This window comes from Lactuca serriola, chromosome 4 (assembly GCF_051521515.1).
Source record: "Lactuca serriola cultivar US96UC23 chromosome 4, Lser_US96UC23_V15, whole genome shotgun sequence".
NCBI classification, from domain to species: domain Eukaryota; kingdom Viridiplantae; phylum Streptophyta; class Magnoliopsida; order Asterales; family Asteraceae; genus Lactuca; species Lactuca serriola.
Genome location: NC_136411.1, coordinates 366,207,048 through 366,226,424, shown reverse-complemented (window position 1 = coordinate 366,226,424; position 19,377 = coordinate 366,207,048). Strand labels below are relative to the sequence as shown.

Sequence of the window (19,377 nt, the reverse complement as noted above, 5' to 3'; positions counted from 1 at the left end):
GATCTAAGAAGGGGTGTTTACTGTCGAAGAATGTTCTTGGGCCGTAAACTCAAGTGTGACTCTTTTGTGTGTGTTTTGGTGCGTCTCATGAAGGAATATAAGGTTCTATGCACTCATGGAAGCTCATGGAAGCTTTTGAAGGTGTTTAAGGGGCAATCCAACACCTTAAAAGGTGTTTAAGGTCTATGAATGAGGGTTTATGGTCCAAGCATGTTCTTGGATGGTCAACTCAAGTTTACCCCCTAAATGGTAAGATTTTGGTGTTCTAAGTCCATTCCTGCAAGTCCAAAGGTCATAACTAAGCACTAGAAGTGGTTTGGAAGGGTTTTGGGGCTTCAAAGCCCCATTTAAAGGAGTTCACGGTTTTGGGAGGGTTCCTAGACCGTAAACACAAGTCTTTGGTCCTATTCCATGATTTAAACTCGAATTTGAAAGCCAAGCATGTTATACTGTGAGCTAGGATGGATTTCTTACCAATTTAGAGGTTGAAATGGATGATTTTTTTATCAAAACTTGGATTTGATGAGAGAGAGTAGAGAGAGAAAGTTATGAGGTGGTGGTAAAAAGCTAGATTAAAGTTCACTCATCCTTTATATAAGGCTCGAGTTTGAGGCTCAGTGGAAAGTTACCCGATACTGACGTTAGACACGACTTTTGGTCGCACCCGATTAAGTTGTCGTAACCCGGCGGAGTCGAATCTAAAATTTCTCAAATTAATAATTTAGGCCGTTTATATGAGTTTATAACGGGTTTAGACACTCATGATATCATAATAAACATATTAATTTAGAAAACTTAGCCCAAAAATGTAATCGGAAAAAATCGCTTAAGACGGGTTTTACGGACGGAACGGATTATAGCGATGGAATAAACTTTGGGTTGTCACACCAAGGCCCAAGAGACTTTGGGTTCCTAAATTTGCTTTAATTTGCAGGTTATAAGTGACGAGCAGTTCGACGACGAATGTTACATACACAGTGGTTGCTCACGTCACATGACAGGGAGAAAGAAAGAGTTAAGGGAGTTTTGGTCCCTTAAGGATGGTGGATGCGTGAAGTATGGCAACAACTCTTATGGAACAATCAAAGGATATGGAATGATAACCAAAGGAGAGTTCACAATTCAAAAAGTAGCGTACCTGGAAGGATTGAAGCACAGTCTCATTAGTGTATCTCAATTGGTTGTGGGTACGAGGCTGAAAGTCTCATTCGATGATGAAGGATCGGAAATTGTCGAAAAGCAATCCAAAAGAGTCTTGTTGAAATCTGAACGAAAATGAGAGATGTACCCCCTAAACCTTAGTCCAATTAAAGGAAAACCAGCTATTTTCCTGCTGTCTAAGGCAAATTCTAATGAAAGCTGGCTATGGCACCGACGTCTCTCGCACCTGAACTTTAAAGATATCAATAAGTTGGTGCTTGATGATCATGTTCGACGTCTTCCTGTTCTCAAGCTTGATAAGGAACACATGTGTGCATCATGTGAGATGGGTAAACAGAGCAGAAAGAGCCATCTATCACGTATCATTACCAAGATCTTCTACATATTGACTTATGTGGACCTTCAACTATTGAAAGCATCGGTGGTAGTAAGTTCATTCTTGTTATAGTAGATGATTTTTCACGTTTCACCTGGGTATTTTTTCTTAAACAGAAATCAGAAGCTATTCTCAAGTTAAAGATGTTCACCAAGCAAGTTGAATTGCAGCTACAAAAAGTTGTAAGGAACATCAGAAGCGACAATGGGCTTGAATTCAAGAATAAAGAGTTTGAAGACTTTTTGGCCGACAAGGGAGTATCTCATAACTTCTCTGCTCCATATACTCCACAACAGAATGGAATCGTTGAAAGACAGAACCGTTCCTTATGTGAGGCAGCCAGAACCATGCTGAGTTTCGCTTCTCTCCTATTATACTTCTAGGTTGATGCTGTTGCTACTGCCTGTTATACTTCAAACAAATCCTTATTTAACAAGCTATTCTCAATCACTCCGTATGAGATTCTGAAAAACCCAAAACCCAATGTCAAGTTCTTTCACGTGTTCGGTTCCAGGTGCTTCATTTTTAACTCTAAAGAGAACCGAAACAAGTTTGATGTTAAAGCGGATGAGGGAATCTTTCTAGGCTATTCACTCACTTCAAAGGCTTATAGGGTTTTGAATAAACACTCCAAACGAATTGAGGAAACTTATTACGTAACCTTTGATGACTGCTACATAAAGAAAGCTCATGCAAAAGAAAGCGCCATGGGTGAAATATTTCCTGAATCAGGACAAGTATCGGTTCCTTTTTCAAATTTGTTTGAAGAATATACGAGATTATTTGATGAACCAGAAAAAGTTATACACTCAGAGGCGAATGCAACAGACAACAAAATCGACCATCTGAAAAGAATCATCGAAGATGTTGCAAATTACATGGCAAAGGATCCTCCAAACTAAGCTAATGATCAACCCTCAAATGAACCTCCAAATAACAGCGCAGTATTCGAGGGGGAGGGCTCATATGTGTGTCATACAATCGAACAACAGAATCAAATTCCAATCGAACAAGAGAATCAAATTCCAACCGAGCAAGAGAATCCATCTCCAACTGAGGGGGAGGATCCTGAACCAGTCAAGGAACATACTTCGCCATTTTAGGGGGAGAATGCAAATGCAAATAACGAAGACGATCAATCAGAATTTGAAGAAGAGATTAATGCAAAGTTGGATCCAGTTTATGACTCGAACTACCCTCCTCTCACAAAATGGACTAAGGATCATCCTCATACACAAATAATTGGTGAATCATCCGAACGAGTTCTCACACGGTCTTAGTTGAAATCGAAGCAAACTGCATTATTCTCTCAATTTGAATTATGCATGGTTAATACGTTTGTCTCTAAAATCGAACCAAAGACAGTCGACACTGCACTTGATCATGCTGATTAGGTACAGGAAATGCAAGATGAACTTCATGAGTTTGAACGCAATCGAGTTTGGAGAGTAATACCCACACCAAAGGATGCTTTTGTGGTTGGATTGAAGTGGGTCTTCAAGAACAAGAAGGATAAAGAAGGCAATGTTATTAGGAATAAGGCCCGACTGGTGGTATAGGAATATTGCCAAGAAGAAGGAATAGACTATGAGGAGATCTTCGCTCCTGTAGCCAGATTGGAATCGGTTCGAATCTTTCTAGCATATGTTGCTCTTAAAAACTTCGAAGTTTTTCAAATGGATGTGAAATGTGTCTTCCTGAATGGGGAACTAGAAGAAATAGTGTATGTTGAGCAATCACCTGGGTTCGTGAATGAGAAATTCCCTGATCATTGCTATGTGATAGATAAAGATGTGTATGGACTGAAACAAGCACCAAGGGCCTGGTATGAAACACTAACTCGCTTTCTAAAAATGTCTAAATTCAATCAAGGTTCGGTTGACCCAACCTTCTTTTGCAAGAAAGAAGGAGAACATCTAATGATAGTTTATGTTGATAATATCATCTTCGGATCCACGAATCCCAGCTTAACAGCTGAATTCAAGAAGCTGATGGAGACTAAATTTGAAATGAGCGCAATGCGTCCAATTAACTTTTTTCTTGGGTTGAATATAAAACAGGGACCAGAAGGTATTTTTATTAACCAGGAGGCTTACACGAAGAATTTATTGGCAAAATTTGGTATGACGGGAGACTCGAAGGTGAAGTTTCCTATGGCGTTTGGCACCAAGTTAACACCATCTCTGGAAAGGCCTGTTGTAGATATGACTCTCTATCGTCAAATGATAGGATCCCTCATGTATCTAACTGCTTGTAGACCGGACATTATGTTTTCTGTCTGTTATTATGCCAGGTTTCAAGCTAATCCTAGAGAGCCGCACATGGGTGCAATGAAGAACATTTTTTGATATTTGAAGCGAACCTCATCGCTCGGTCTCTGGTATCCAGCAAAATCCAGATTCTTTGTTCAAGCCTTTTCTGATGCTGATCTGGGTGGATGTGTTCTAGATACAAAGAGCACAACTAAAGGATGCCAGTTCCTTGATGGAAAACTAGTTAGCTGGCAGTCCAAGAAGCAAACATGTGTGTCTCTCTCAACAGCCAAAGCATAATACATAGTCACCGGTTCGTGTACTTCACAAGTAGTCTGGATACAAAGTCAACTTTGAGACTATGGACTGAGTATGAAGAAGATTTCTCTTTATTGTGACTTTGAAAGCGCGATAAGAATTTGTCACACTCCAGTGCAGCACTCAAAGACAAAGCATATTGCACTCAGGTATCACTTCATCTAGCATCATGTTGAAGATGGCAACGTCGAAGTCCATTTCGTACGGTCCTCAGATCAACTTGCAGATATTTTCACTAAAACGTTACCAGAAGCAAGCTTCAATAAAATTTGGCAAGGTTTGGGAATAATGGAAGCAGAGTCGGTACCGAATCCTCAAACCTCTCTCTGAAAAATTAGGCAAGCGAAATTAACTGATTGCTCGGTCTGTTTCGGGTCCTTAATTTTAGGGAACCGAAATGAACCAAACGCTCTGCTTATTTCGGCTCCTTAATTTTTGGGAACCGAAATGAACCGATCACTTAGTCAATTTCGGCTCCGGAATTTTAGGGAACTGAAATGAACTGAACGCTCTGCTTATTTCGGCTCCTTAACTTTTGGGAACTGAAATGAAATGATCGCTTGGTTTATTTAGCTTCTATTATTTAAGGTAAAGGTTCGGCTGTATATTTTTACACTCTATTTTTTTCGTCCGTTATTATTTTTTTCTTTATTTCTAAGATGTTTTAAAGTTTTTTTCTTTTTATTATTTTCCTTATTTATCAGAAAATACAAAATTTCAAAAAAATTTTGTTTTATTATTTTTATTTTTTTGTTTTGTTTGTTTTTTTTTTTTTGTCGTTTGTTTCTCGCTTCTTCCTTGCTAGGTATCAAGTGTCAAAACATCTTATGAACTCGTGGAGGGGCAGGCATGTCAATTTTAACTATGAACTAGCTAGGTGTCCCTAGAAGCATGTTGTTGCATGTAGATTAAAGCCTCTTAAAACTTTGAGTGAGGCCTTAATGATTCGATTTGTACCTATCGTTTCTTCCCAATTAGGATGTACCATTCACTCAAGTCCCAAGCTACCCTACTCTTCTCAAATGAGACAAAAGTTTTCTACTATGTCACTCTTTAAAAGCAGGGGTACATTCAGCTCTTTAACCACCTCATCTATATTCTCCATCTACTTTCGGGTCATCAATGTAACCCTTGAGACTCTCAGGAATTACCACTGTGGTTTATGGTTACACAAATTTTGTGTTTATGATCTTAGATACGTACACCACGTGCTAAGTGAGACCCTAAATCCAACACCAATACTGAATTGACGGTGAATTTTAATATTCAAGCTTTAACTTGTTACCTAAAGAAGTCTCATTTTATTTTCTTGCGTGATCTTTATGAAATTGTCTAACACCAAGAAATTTCTTCCCAAAAGATCCAGTTTCATTTTTGTTTTTGAGATTTCTATTTTAAATTCTGTTACTTCCAACCTATCCAACCTACTTGTTCAACAGACCACATCGGTCTCACAAGTACTTCTTCCAACATTCAGTCTTATGTTAAACATCGAAGTTTGGTTGAAGCTTAGCCACCTCTAAAGCCTATGATTAAAAAGAAGCCTTTCAATGTTTCTTAACAAACATTTGATCGTATTCACACGGGAAACCACACAAGCACTTCAAGTCTCTCATGACTTTGAAGGAAGAGATTCGTGCCCAGGATCCTCAGCTTTATGTCTTATTTGACATCACTCACATCCCATACACTTGTTTTGCTTTATTTCGTATCTGTTGGCACACTAATGCACGAAAATCTTTCTAATTTTCCAAAACTCTGGTTCGTGACAATTGTGAGTGGTTTTACTTTCGGCTCTAAAAATTAAACAGTCTTATGGAAGTGGTAAGGGATTCTTTATCCTGAATGAGTACTGGATTGAAGAAGTTGAATGGATGAGACGTTCCAACGTGTCTGTGGATAAGTTCGAAAATGGGCGCGTGAAGTTGAAACGGCTCATAAACCTTCTTCGTATGAGGAGTCTCTGGGGAAAACCAAGCAGCCAAATGCTGCTTTTACCGGCTCTTTTTCAGAGATCGTTTCATCATTATAGAAGACACTTTCTCTCTCATGGAAATCGTATATAAAGGGGTTCTCGCTCTATTGTACCTTTTACCACACTCCTCTTCTCTCAAACAAATTGTTGCTTTTTAACAACTATTCATCTTCTTCACATAGCTCAACAATGGCGGATTCTTCATCTCTTCATGATCAAACTGTATCGTCATCCCTGCTTTCGATCAAGCACAACCAGAATACGATCATTCAGACGACTCCATTCTTGTATGATCATTACATGCTTCAAGTAGTAGAATGTCTCGAGAATTTCCCCTCTCGTAATCGCTCTAAATCAAGTGGAATCTGTTCCCATGTCACTCCTATCTCTAGTATACTCCATAACAACTTACGAAAAAAATCAAAGAGTGCATCTACTTTTAGATTCATTCTCATAAAGCTTCGATTTCAAAAGGATGATTTTGCTCTATTCTAGGGCTTGCAGTCGACGCCTCCGTCATCTCACCAGACTTCATCACCACAACATAATTGTTCTCGATTAACTACGAGATGGGATACACGAAGGTCGTTACCACCATCACCAAGTTCAAGAAGTCTTGCCTACCTCCACAATGGAATGAGTTGCTCACCCTTCTTCATAAGGGATTGGCTAAACGTGTTAGTGGCTGTGATGGGTCAAACAAATGCTTCATGACGATCATGTACGGTATCTACAATGGGATCAACCTGGATTACGGGTCGTTGATATGGTCCCAACTGGTACAGAGTCTGTCCTTCTCGACCAAGCATTCAGAAATTTCTTGTGGTCGCTTTTGGACCATCGTTGCTCAATAGGCTATAACCTCACTCAATATACCAGTTATGAAGGATTCTCATACCAAAAAATCATTATGGCTGATCCAACCAAGTTTTTGCACAACGGATCTATTCCAGAAACCATGTACCGGTCTGTCTCTCAGGAAAGTAAACTCATCTCTGATTACAAACTGCTTCATCCCAAGAGTCCTCATCAATTAACTCCAGAGATGCAAGTTGCATTAGACGAGGTGGAGAAACCTGCAAAGTGAGGAAAGAAAGCAGTTGTCAAGAAAGAAGCAACGGAAGAGCCCTCTTCCAAACCAACTAAGGCAAAGAAACGGAAAGCTGACAAGGGTGATTCCTCTGTACCCAAGAAAGTAAAGAAAATGGTGTTGGATTAATGTCTAAGTCCATAACTATATTTGGTAAGACTTGACCCGACCCGGCATGGTCCATTTGGGTTGCATACCATCATGCACTTGAATGAGAGAAATAAGACACTTATGGTTATTAATATATTATAAGTATATTAATAATAAGAATAATAAGATTATTTAATTAGTATTGATCAAGAATTAATCTAGGATTAATTAAGTGATCAAAAGAAGACTAATTAAATATATGGGTTGATTGTGTAAATCATCCATACTTGTATAGTGGGCTAATGCTCCATGGATAATCAAGTTGGGCTAAAACCCATAGGATGGTCCATGGATGCTCCATGGTGTATTTGTACCCATGGATCCAAGGAAATGGAAAGCCATGACAATTAAGAGTTTACCCTGATTTTGTAACTATATAAGCATCTTATTATTGAGGAAAAATCGGCCACTAGAGATAGTGAAGAAAGGGCTAGCCGATTTTGATGAGTGTAGAATTCTCTCAAGTCATTCCAAGTGTTTTGATGATTGTGATTCCATTTGAGGTGTCACACTTGGGGCACTAAGCACTCAAGCTTCATGAAGACTTACTACACCAAAAAGGTATGTATTCTATCCTACTATATCCATTGTTTTATATGCTAGATTAGGATAATACCTTGGAAGTTCTTATTTGCATGTATAATAGAGAAAACATAGATCCAAGGTATTTAGGGTTGCATGTACACTTAGGAAGTGTTAGAATGCTCAAAACCCAACAGTGGTATCAGAGCCACGAGTTGTTTTCTGTTATATTGATGCAAATATTTTATTTTCAAAGTTGGAAAAAAAAAACATGAAGTTTGTCAAATTTTAAAATAATTACTTGTTCTTGTGAAAAACTAATTATTTGTAAAATTTGAATAATTTGCTTTATGAGTTGAATTAGGTCAAATTTAATAAAAGATAAAATAATATGATTATTTTATTAGTTTTAAAAGTTTGATCTAAAAAGTTTTATTTTTTTTTTTTGAAACCTCCATAAGTTATGGATTTGAAAAGGTTTAAAAAAAAATTGATTCAAAGTTTTTTTGGAGTTACAAAATTTGGTGTTAATGTTTTAAAGGATTACATAACTTAAGAATAAGTTATGGATCACCAAAAGTTTTTTGTGTTATCTTGTTTTATGAGTGAATTTGGATTAATGATGAAAATTATGTGATAGTTGGTTTTAATCCAAATTAATCTAAGAATTGATTCTAAAATGTGTTTCTGTAACTTGTCCTCAAGTTATATGAAAAGTCACATTTAAGAATCATAAAACTCATAAAAATTGGCAAAGGTTACAAAATGAAGAGTCTAGTTCTAATTAAATGGTTTTATGACTCCATAACTTGTCCTCAAGTTATGGAGGACCAAGAGTCTCTTCATTTAATAAAATAAAAATAAAATAAAAAAAAGGTGTAACCTTAATTAATTCCATAAGTTATAAAATAAAGAAAAGTTAATTCTTTTATTAGTTTAAAGTCTTCCATAACTTGTCCTCAAGTTATGGAACTTGAAGAGTTTTTGGATTAAAACTACTTTAAACACATAAGTTATGGAATTAATTAGTTTTGAATAGTTTCAAAACTTGCCCTCAAGTTTTGGAATTTGTAAAGTTTTCTCTAATGAATACTTTAATTCCAAGTTAGCCCTTAGAATTTTAAAAGTTAAAATTCAACCCTTATACTTTATAATATTATAAGTTAATAATATATATATGTATAAGAGTAAAGTCAGTCTTACCGCTAGTACGCCTCATTCACGAAGCCGGTCTATAAGGTGGGTATAAGGTTGTTGCCTATAAAATGGCAACTTAATGGGTGTCCACTCTCACCCACCGCTTGCTTGACCGGTGGAGGGTCGTTAGCCGAACGGGTTTGACAGGACTATAATTCTCCCTTCATTAAAAGTATTAATGAAAATACTAAGTAACTAAACTTTTAATAATACCCAATCTTAGTTACTTAGGAAAAATGTGAATAAGGTGCTAATCCATGAAATTACACTTTACACTTTGTCTAAGTCGTTAGTGGAGCGTGTGTGGTTAACCGGCACACTAGCTTGGACTTAACAAGGTAGGTAAAGGGTGACTTAATATTTATCATAGTATCGATGGAGCGTGTGTGGTTAACCGGCACATCGATTGAGGGGTAATTTATTAAGGGTACCAAGTGATTTGCATGGTTACTTCACACCTTGTTTTGTGATCCTCGGCATCCCAGTCACAAAACCTGAAGGGCAAACTCGAGATTGAAACATGCCTTTGAAAAGTTCAATGAATCTCAAAGATCTAGGAGTTTCAAAACCAATTAAAACCTAATTATACATTTCTTTTATCTTGGTGGAAATTGGTGAATCGTCATTCACCTACCTTCAAATATTTTATAGCTTGGATTACGGCATCCCTCTTCTGAGTTATAAAATAGTTTGTTGGGTCCTAGCCTTAATATTTCATATTGGGTGTCATATTAAGGACTTTAAATCAACTATCTTGAATATCTCCCAAAAGATGTCTGGTTTAGACACCTATGATCTTCCCAAATCTCTTGAAACAAGGTTTCCTAATGAAGATGATGTCCCATGGATATCATACTTCTTTCTCCTCCTCCAACTATTCTCCCTAACCCACAAGTTCTTGAAAAGTTTAAGGTCAATCAAGCCCTATTGGCAAGGCAAGGTCTAGGTGTGAGCACATCTTGGAGATGTAGTCACATATTGACAAGCCGGGAGAGTTGAGTGTCAAAGTCTTGAGAAAGTTGGTGGTTCAATCACTTTCTAAGTCACATAGTGAGTTCCTTTGGGACACCTATGAAATAGACTATGACAAGACCCTTAATGATCTTATCTAAGATCAACTTTCTTAAAACTTGATGGACATTGACAATAGTGACACAGGAAATCTCGGAAAGCATTCTCTTCCCAATGGAAAGGGATCGGCCATAGTCAACTCGGTTGACCAAATGGTAAAGAGAAAAGCTAAGTCTGTGATAGTCCTGTGTACCATTATCAAAGGGTCCATATGTTTGTATTGCCAAAGAAAGGGCATTGGTTGCGAAGCTGCCAAATTTACCTAAGGATGTTAAAGTCAATAAGTTTGACTCTACTTCAGGTAAAATCCACTATCTAACTCTGTTAAGTTTCTATTCTGAGATTCTTGATACATGATGTGACCGGGTCGCATGGTGATGGTTTAAGAATCAAAGGAATGTGAAGAAACTTAAAGGAAGAATATGCTGAATCTGATCGCATAGATGGATTTCTATCGCATAGTTTGAAAAATCGGATTCTTGAGCTACTTCTTAGGAGTTATGAGATATTGCTTAGGAATAGATAACAACAAGTTTTCATATGGATTGTAAGGATAGTTTTTCCGCAAAGTTTTAAAATAAAAGAAAATTTTTTGATTTTATTTATTTTAAAATATCCTTACAATGGCATTTGAGGAAAAATTGTTGCTTATATAATTCCGTTAAGAGCAAGAGTGGAAATATGAAATTGATTCTTTCATTTGTGGTAATGTCTAAATTTACCAAATAAGGAAAGATTCTCATCATCCAAGGTTCAATTGGACCGGAACTTGGAATCATGCAAGTTGTATAGCATGATGAATGAGAACTTTCAAGTTTTGGAAAATTAAGACTAATTACTTGTTCACATGGATGTGTGAGTCAAGTAAAGGACTTAGGGATCGAGTACACATTCTTGTGCACTGATTAAGTCCACCACTAAAGATCGTTAAGAAGAATCAAATTAGGCAGAAGGATAAAAGTTTCTCATATCTGAAAAGATGGGAGAGTACTTTAGTATCAGTTTTGAGATCATCTTAATGATTAAGAAACCATATCAAAATTAGTTCTCTAAGGAAATCTTAGTGCATTCTTATGACTAAGAAGAGGAACTTGAATTGTTGAAATGGTTAAATCAAGAAGATGAGTCATACTTCGTTCCAATACAAGTCTTAGAGTCATACTCCAAGATTGTCATTTGAGTGACATGTCTTAAAGAAGGTTTAAAACACTTGTCAAATGTAAGAGTAAAAGTTTTCTACTCTTGTACATTTGAAATTGGTAAGTTGTGATGTTTTGGATAAAACAAAGACCAACTTAGGCCAATTGTGTGAAGTGTTTGTCTTGATTAGAATCCATACTATCTCTTGGATATTTGACAAGGGAGTCTTATAGGTCAAGAGGTCAGTGGGAGTCTTAAAAGTCTTGAAAGTCTCAAGAACTAATCAAGAATAAAACCTAAAGTTCTTCACTAGCACACAACTTGAGGTTCATAACCTATCGTGTTGACATATTCTGTGCCCATTCCAGTTAAAGTTGGTTTTGCATATGAGTTCTTAGAGTTCTCAATTTGTTGCACAACAACTTGGAAGCAATGGTAGGCCCTTGAGCTGCCAGGTGGCAAGAAATTAAGATTGAGTTCAGTCCATATGAGTTTGGATTTGTCATTATCCTTTTCTTGTGACTATGATTTTGACAATTCACATGGATAAGAACACATACACCATATAAATCTAAGTGTCATAAGGTTTCTCTCCGATTCATGAAAATGATGGTGAGGAAACACTTTCACTAAGTAGATTTTATCTAGATAGCAATTGTGATATTTGCATTCTCAAAGTCGTTAGTGGAGCGCGTGTGGTTAACCGGCACACTAATTTGGACTTGTGAGAAGTGGCAAAAAGGTCTAAACATTATGATTACGGCATCCCTCTTCATAATTGTTTAGATACACAAGTGTGCTATCTAAGGGAAGGTGTATGTTTTTGATAAAGACTTATCAAAACAATCTAGTATCAGAAATCTGAACTTTGGTAAGAAAGTCAGCTGATTTCTGAGTACATGTCAAAGCTAGTGGGAGCATAAGTGTTATGCTAGTAATCATCATGTTAGTGGGAGCATGATAATTATGATAAGTATTGCAAGTTAGCAATGTTAATTATAGAAAACAAAAAAATTTCAATTGGGAAAAAGTTGTTTTGCTATAATTAAGGGAGAGGAAATTATACTTCATATCAAATCTATAAGGTTTAGATCTGAGGTTTTAATCATTTAGTCAAGGATATATATGAATTTCATGTTGGAATGGCTCAACATAAGGAAATTCTGTATATGGGTCCATTATTTGCGTTCTAAAATTCGATTATGATTACGGCATCCCTTTTCATAATCTGAATTATGAGAACTTGGCAAATTGAAATGGAAATATTATAGCAAAAGACTGGTTTAGTCTTTATGTAAGACATCATGAATCGTGTCCCATATGCTTCGGATATAGGATCGATTACATGTGCTATAATCATCCGTTCTAAAATTTTCCAAATGCCTGGGGCATTAAGAAGGGAAAAGGTTTAGAACTGGATATGACTAAAAGGATTAAACAATTCTCGAGGACAATCTAAGGTTTACCAAAGATTGGTTGCTCAAGGACAATTGGAAGTATAGTGATAATTCTGGAAGGACCATATTGACATAATCTGTAAGGAGGCAACTCTTGTTCAGAAGTGATAGTCAAAATGGAATCTGGAAATGTTTCAAAGTTAGAATTTTCAATCTGTTTAAGATTAGGAAACTTAATGCAAGAAGGATGTTTCCAAGGAGCTGATCTCCTTTGGAATACTCTGTAATGATTGTTGTCAAGTCTTTCTGACTTTGTGCATAATCGCTACAAGAGGATCAATGAATATAAGTTTAGAATCTAACAGATTTCTGTAAATGGCATGAATTTGGAATTCTCGCATTTGCAGTAAGGATTTGGGAGTGTGAAAAGAGAATCATTGAAGTTATGTTCAATTGATCTAGTTCACAAAGTAAAGATCATAGACAAACATAGTATGCATACTTGGTGTGTGGCATGACTAGTGTTTAAGAAAACATAGTGTACATGCTTGGAGCATGGGACAACTATTGTTTTAAATTCAAGAATAAAGTTGATAGCTGAAACAGTGTACAATGAATAATGTGTAATCATATGGTGATAAATAAAAGGTGTTTTATTTATGTTCAAAGGGTTGATACCATATTGGATTCTATTATTATTGTGTTTCACTTTGCATGTTTTGACTTCCCGAATAAACTGGGTTATTCTTCCGGAATGACTAAGTTATTCAAACCATCCACAGTCGGTCATATTTTGGAAGTAGATATGAATTAAGACTGTCATGATGGGTTGTAGAGGTCTAAGGTGTTGGACAAGGCTACAACAATCATGAGTGCTCATAAGTTCTGAGTATTGGATTCAACCCGCGCTCATTGGAATCACTTCATGGATTTTATCACGAGTGATCATGAGACGATAATATCTTATATTCTTCAAACCTAGAGATATGAGTTGTTACTATGAGTTGATAGTACATTGATAGCACGAAAACGCATTTGGTAACTCGGTGCTATAAAACGTGCCTTTGTGTATGATTCAACAAGTAGTAGAACAAGCCATATGAGTCGAAGTTTATCCGTTCCTTTTACCTTCGGGATAAAAGCGATATCTGTGGGCCCCTCGATGATTTGATGATGACAAATGGAAGTGCTCGGCCGGGCCAGGACTGATTTGATTTGTTCAATTAGTCAGTTGTCATAAATCGTAAATCGGGAAACAACAAATGGACAGAGAGAATGATTATAATCCATGTCTCAGTCCATATGATATTTAGAATGGAGGAATATATGATCCCTTATCTAATGGACAAGTCACTGACAAAGGTCAGAGTTCATCTACAAGGTCAGAGTTCGACAGAAGCTTTTGAGAGCTACGATTGCCAGTTGGTTCCTGAAGTCATACGCAATGATAGTTTTAGACTTATCCAAGTGGGAGACTGTTGGATTAATGTCTAAGTCCATAACTATATTTGGTAAGACTTGACCCGACCCGGCATGGTCCATTTGGGTTGCATACCATCATGCACTTGAATGAGAGAAATAAGACACTTATGGTTATTAATATATTATAAGTATATTAATAATAAGAATAATAAGATTATTTAATTAGTATTGATCAAGAATTAATCTAGGATTAATTAAGTGATCAAAAGAAGACTAATTAAATATATGGGTTGATTGTGTAAATCATCCATACTTGTATAGTGGGCTAATGCTCCATGGATAATCAAGTTGGGCTAAAACCCATAGGATGGTCCATGGATGCTCCATGGTGTATTTGTACCCATGGATCCAAGGAAATGGAAAGCCATGACAATTAAGAGTTTACCCTAATTTTGTAACTATATAAGCATCTTATTATTGAGGAAAAATCGGCCACTAAAGATAGTGAAGAAAGGGCTAGCCGATTTTGATGAGTGTAGAATTCTCTCAAGTCATTCCAAGTGTTTTGATGATTGTGATTCCATTTGAGGTGTCACACTTGGGGCACTAAGCACTCAAGCTTCATGAAGACTTACTACACCAAAAAGGTATGTATTCTATCCTACTATATCCATTGTTTTATATGCTAGATTAGGATAATACCTTGGAAGTTCTTATTTGCATGTATAATAGAGAAAACATAGATCCAAGGTATTTAGGGTTGCATGTACACTTAGGAAGTGTTAGAATGCTCAAAACCCAACAAATGGCTCACAGAAAAATGATCTCTTCACCTTCACATTCTGAACAGAAACAAGAGCATTCTGCAGGTGAAGAAGAGGAAGAGCAACATGAAGGTTCACTGTGACAACCCTGTAAGGTCCAGTTTAGTGTTGCGTCTTTTGGGCTCGTTAGCTAGTCCAAGTTTTGTCTCCGGTATGGGCCTTTCCATCCGTGAGTTTTGTTTAGGGTTTATTATATATAGATGCTTGCATGCATTCTTAACGTAATATTGATAGAGATTTGATAGCGTACAAGTTCTTATCTTTTGTAACCCTAGAATCCTCTACAGCGGAAGTTCTTCATCGAGCTCTGCTGAGGATTGAGTTAATCAAATCATTCGACTCATTCAGATCCATACTTGTGTTTTTACATTACTGTTTCTGTTTTATTAATTTACCTGTTACAAAGATCTAATCGATCAAAGAGTTTACGAACTCATCAATTGGTATCAGACCAGGAGGCTGTGTAATTCATACACATCTCTTTTGTGAAAGAGTTTTCGATTAGGGTTATTCCGCATTAACTGATATTTATTGAGTCGTCACTCCATAATTAACGTATCTCAGCATTTATTCGTTTTGCCCTAATATTACATATTACAAGTCTGATCTTTCAAACAGGTTAAACGATCAAGCATGGACGAGTCTCAATCTAATCCTATCAACATCTCAAACAGCATTGGAACAACGACAAAGATTCCTATTCTTTCCACCCAGGATTACGAAGTTTGGGCGCATCATTTTGAAGACTATGTCATCGGATCTGAAGATAAAGGGTATCTTATTTGGGAAGCCATTGTGTCTGGACCATTTGCTTACTCAGGAACATCTCAAATCATTAGAACTCAGAAAGAGTATAATGATCTGTTAAAAGATGTAAAAGACGTTGCTCAACACAAAAAGGAAAAGTTTCAGTGCAACATTAAAGCATTGAGACTGATCCGATTCGCTCTTCAATCTGATACATTTAGGTTGGTGAGTTCCTGCAGTACCGCTAAAGAAATTTGGGATAGGTTGCGAGAGCTATATTCCACAAATGAAGATTTGCAGCATTCTATTCAGACCTTGCTTTTGTCTGAGTTTGGTGAATTTAAGCAGAATTCTGATGAAACTGTCACTCAGACGTTTGATCGCTTCAATCATCTTTTTAGCAAGATGATCATACATGATATAGAAAGGAAGTTGATTGAACAGAAGGTCACCTTTCTGAATGGCCTAAGATCTGAATGGAGAGTTGTCGTGTCTATAGTTAAAGCTCATGAGCAGTTCAAGTCATATTCATTAGAAAGCTGGTGGGAATTCTGAAATCCCAAGAAAAGATTGTCATGCAAGAAAAGAATGTGGTCTCAAGTTTGGGGTCCTTGGCCATCCTATCAAAAGGCAAGAATGTAGTGGAAGACGAAGATCTGAACCTAGAGGACTATGATCTTACGTCAGAAGATTATGATATGATGGTACCCAATCCCAAGAGGTTCATCAAGAAGAGGTTTCCTACCAATAAAAACAGAAATTGGCAGGGGAGCTATAGTTCTGAAAAGGTAAGGCAGGAGCCGAAGACAGAGGAACCAAAGAAAGAGGCGAAAGTTGAAGGAGATTCTGGCGTTAACTGCTATTATTGTGGAGGAAAGAACCATTATCCTAAAGATTGTGTTCTGAAGAAAATGGTAGAGAAAGATGAAGAAAAAGATGAAGAGGCTGTCTTAATGAAAAAGCTTGAAGAGATCAAGAGGAAGAAAGCTGCTACTAACCCTTCTATGAATGCTCTTATTGTACAGGTTCGGCAGAGGATGACGAGTTCGGTGGCGTGCAGGTATGGTCAACCGACTTAGAGGATGATGAAATGAGAAAGCCTTCACATGCAAAGGCATATGTTGCAAGAGGTGACGAAAGCAGTGGAAAATGTTTGGTGATGACTGATGTATCTCACATAAGGGGATACAATACTGATGGTGGAAACGAGGACACCAAGGAGCGAGAGGACTTATGCTTCGCAGCAAAACCTCTCAGTGTGCAGATCAATGAGCTTGATGAATTGATCAAGAAGGTACAATCTCTTTTTATTTCATTCAAAGTCCCACAGAAATCATATGAAAAAGAATTAAATAGCTTAAATTCAAGAATCTCAAATCTGGATAGTTGTTTAACTCAAAAACGGGTCACCAATTCTAACCTAACTGACCAAATAAGCAGGGTGTCTTCCAAGAGTGAGGAGCGAAGGATGTGGATAGAGCAAAAAGAGTCGGAGCTGATAAAGTATAAGGATGAAAACATTTATTTACAAAGAGACAATTTAAAACTTTAAAAACAGAGAAATGTTTTTTGTTTGATTGCTAAACAACTTTACGCCAACATCACTCAACTACATCTGAATTGTGAAATAGGGCAGAAAATTCATCGCATGATTTTGCCCTTCCTTGAATTTAAGGAGGATGAAATCGATGCTGAAGCATATAACTGCGAAAGTGTTGTATCGTTTGATGATGTGAATCCCACTTACATGTATGGTCTGGACAAAATAGACTCTTTCATAAAGTCCAAAAATTTGACTCATTGAGTGCTAATTTAAGTTCAGAAAATAAAATTGATATTGAAAACGCATCTGAACTTAATGAGGACGATGATATGAGTGAAATTTATGTAGAGGATATAGTCGGCTGTTATGAGTTTGTTAAGAGCGAACCCGAAAACCACAAAAATCTTATTTCTGAAAATTCTGTGGAGTTCGCTCGATTGTCCCAAAATAAGTCCCCGATTCTTGAAGAAAAGGCTGTTGTGTACCAAAAGGTGAGAACAACACCAAATCAGGTGTAGAAGGTCACAGGAGTAACCGAGCATCAAACAGCCGAACTCACTGCCATAGTGAACGAAGATAACGCAGATGGCTGTGATGAGTTTTTCTGTTCTGCTCATATAGATAATGTCGATGAAACTGTTGGTCTGTCAGAGCGGACGTCCTGGAAAACCAAAGGCAGATATGTACCAGAGCCACTGAACAAATCTGACAACTTCGACGTGCCAAGCACTAGTGGTACAAAAGAAATACCTGTAGAAGAAGTCACCTCCACAAGCGAAACATCATCTGTGAAAAGTGAATCGGCTGACAAGAAGCTGAAACAAAAGGCCAACATCCACAGACAGGCGAAACAAGTGAAAGATCAAAAGCAACAAAGAAACCTAAGATACAAAAAGAATCTCTCTGAGCAAAAGCAGTTTTAGCGCTCTCAAAACAATCATTTCTCTTATCATGATAGAAATTCAAAGTCAGAGAAAAAGGCTTTTGGGTCACATGAGGCACATAACCGAAAGAACAAGTTCGGTTCAGAGAGCAACAACAACCGAAAGGACAGGTTCGGTCCCGAAAGAAATAGCTACCGAACATCCAGGTTCGGTCCCTCCAATGACCAAAAACAAAAGGGTCATATTGAACCGCAAGTCAGAAGAAATTCCCATTCTAATTCTTCTAGTTCTCAATTCTCTTCTAAACCCAATTCTGTTGGTGCACAAAATTCTAAATCGTCAACGAACCTGAAAGGAAAATCGAAGATTTCCTCTATCTAGGAAGACCGAAAGCAGTCTAAAGCCCAAACACCAAAACCTGAAACCAAACCCACTGTTGCTAATCCTAACAAAATCAAAGTGTTTACCATTAAAAGAAAAGATGAAACAACCTTAATAAAACGAACATATCTATGTTGATATTACTCTTACTATTCATGTTCCTGTGAAAGGCTCACGTGGACCCAAGAAACTTTGGGTTCCTAAATCTGCTTAATTTTTTGCAGGTTATAAGTGACGAGCAGTTCGACGAAGAATGGTATATTGATAATGGCTGCTCACGTCACATGACAGGAAGGAAGGAGGAGCTAAGGGAATTTCAATCTCTTCAGAATGGTGGGAATGTCAAGTTCGACAACAATTCTTATGGTACGATAAAGGTCTATGGGATGATAACCAATGGAGACTTCACAATAAGAAAGGTGGCGTATGTTGAAGGTCTACAGCATAATCTCATCAGTGTGTCTCAACTGGTAGGAGGCACCGGTCTCAAAGTTTCATTTGATGATGAAGGTTCAGAAATCATACAGAAGAAATCAAAACGGGTAATTCTCAAATCAGAATGCAAAGGCGAAATGTTTCCTCTCAATCTCAAACCAATCAAAGGAAATCCAGCTATATGCCTATTATCCAAAGCTCATTCTGACGAAAGCTGGTTGTGGCACCGAAGGCTCTCACATCTCAACTTCAAAGACATCAACAAGCTTGTCACAGGAGGTCATGTTCGGGGTCTACCATTGCTCAAGTTTGATCGAGAACATTTGTGTGCTGCGTGTGAAATGGGGAAGCAAAGTCGTCAAAGTCACCCATCCATTATAAACACAAAAGTTGTTGAACCACTTGAGTTGCTTCACAATTACTTGTGTGGTCCATCATCTATCGAAAGCGTTGGCGGTAGCAAGTATATTCTTGTTATTGTTGATGATTTCT

General features: G+C 37.3%; 1 pseudogene; it reads left to right on the top strand.

Moving 5' to 3' along the window:
• The first annotated feature begins 1,427 nt into the window (after positions 1-1,427).
• Positions 1,428-19,377, top strand: part of LOC145099743 (uncharacterized) — a 45,657-nt pseudogene continuing 27,707 nt past the window's right edge.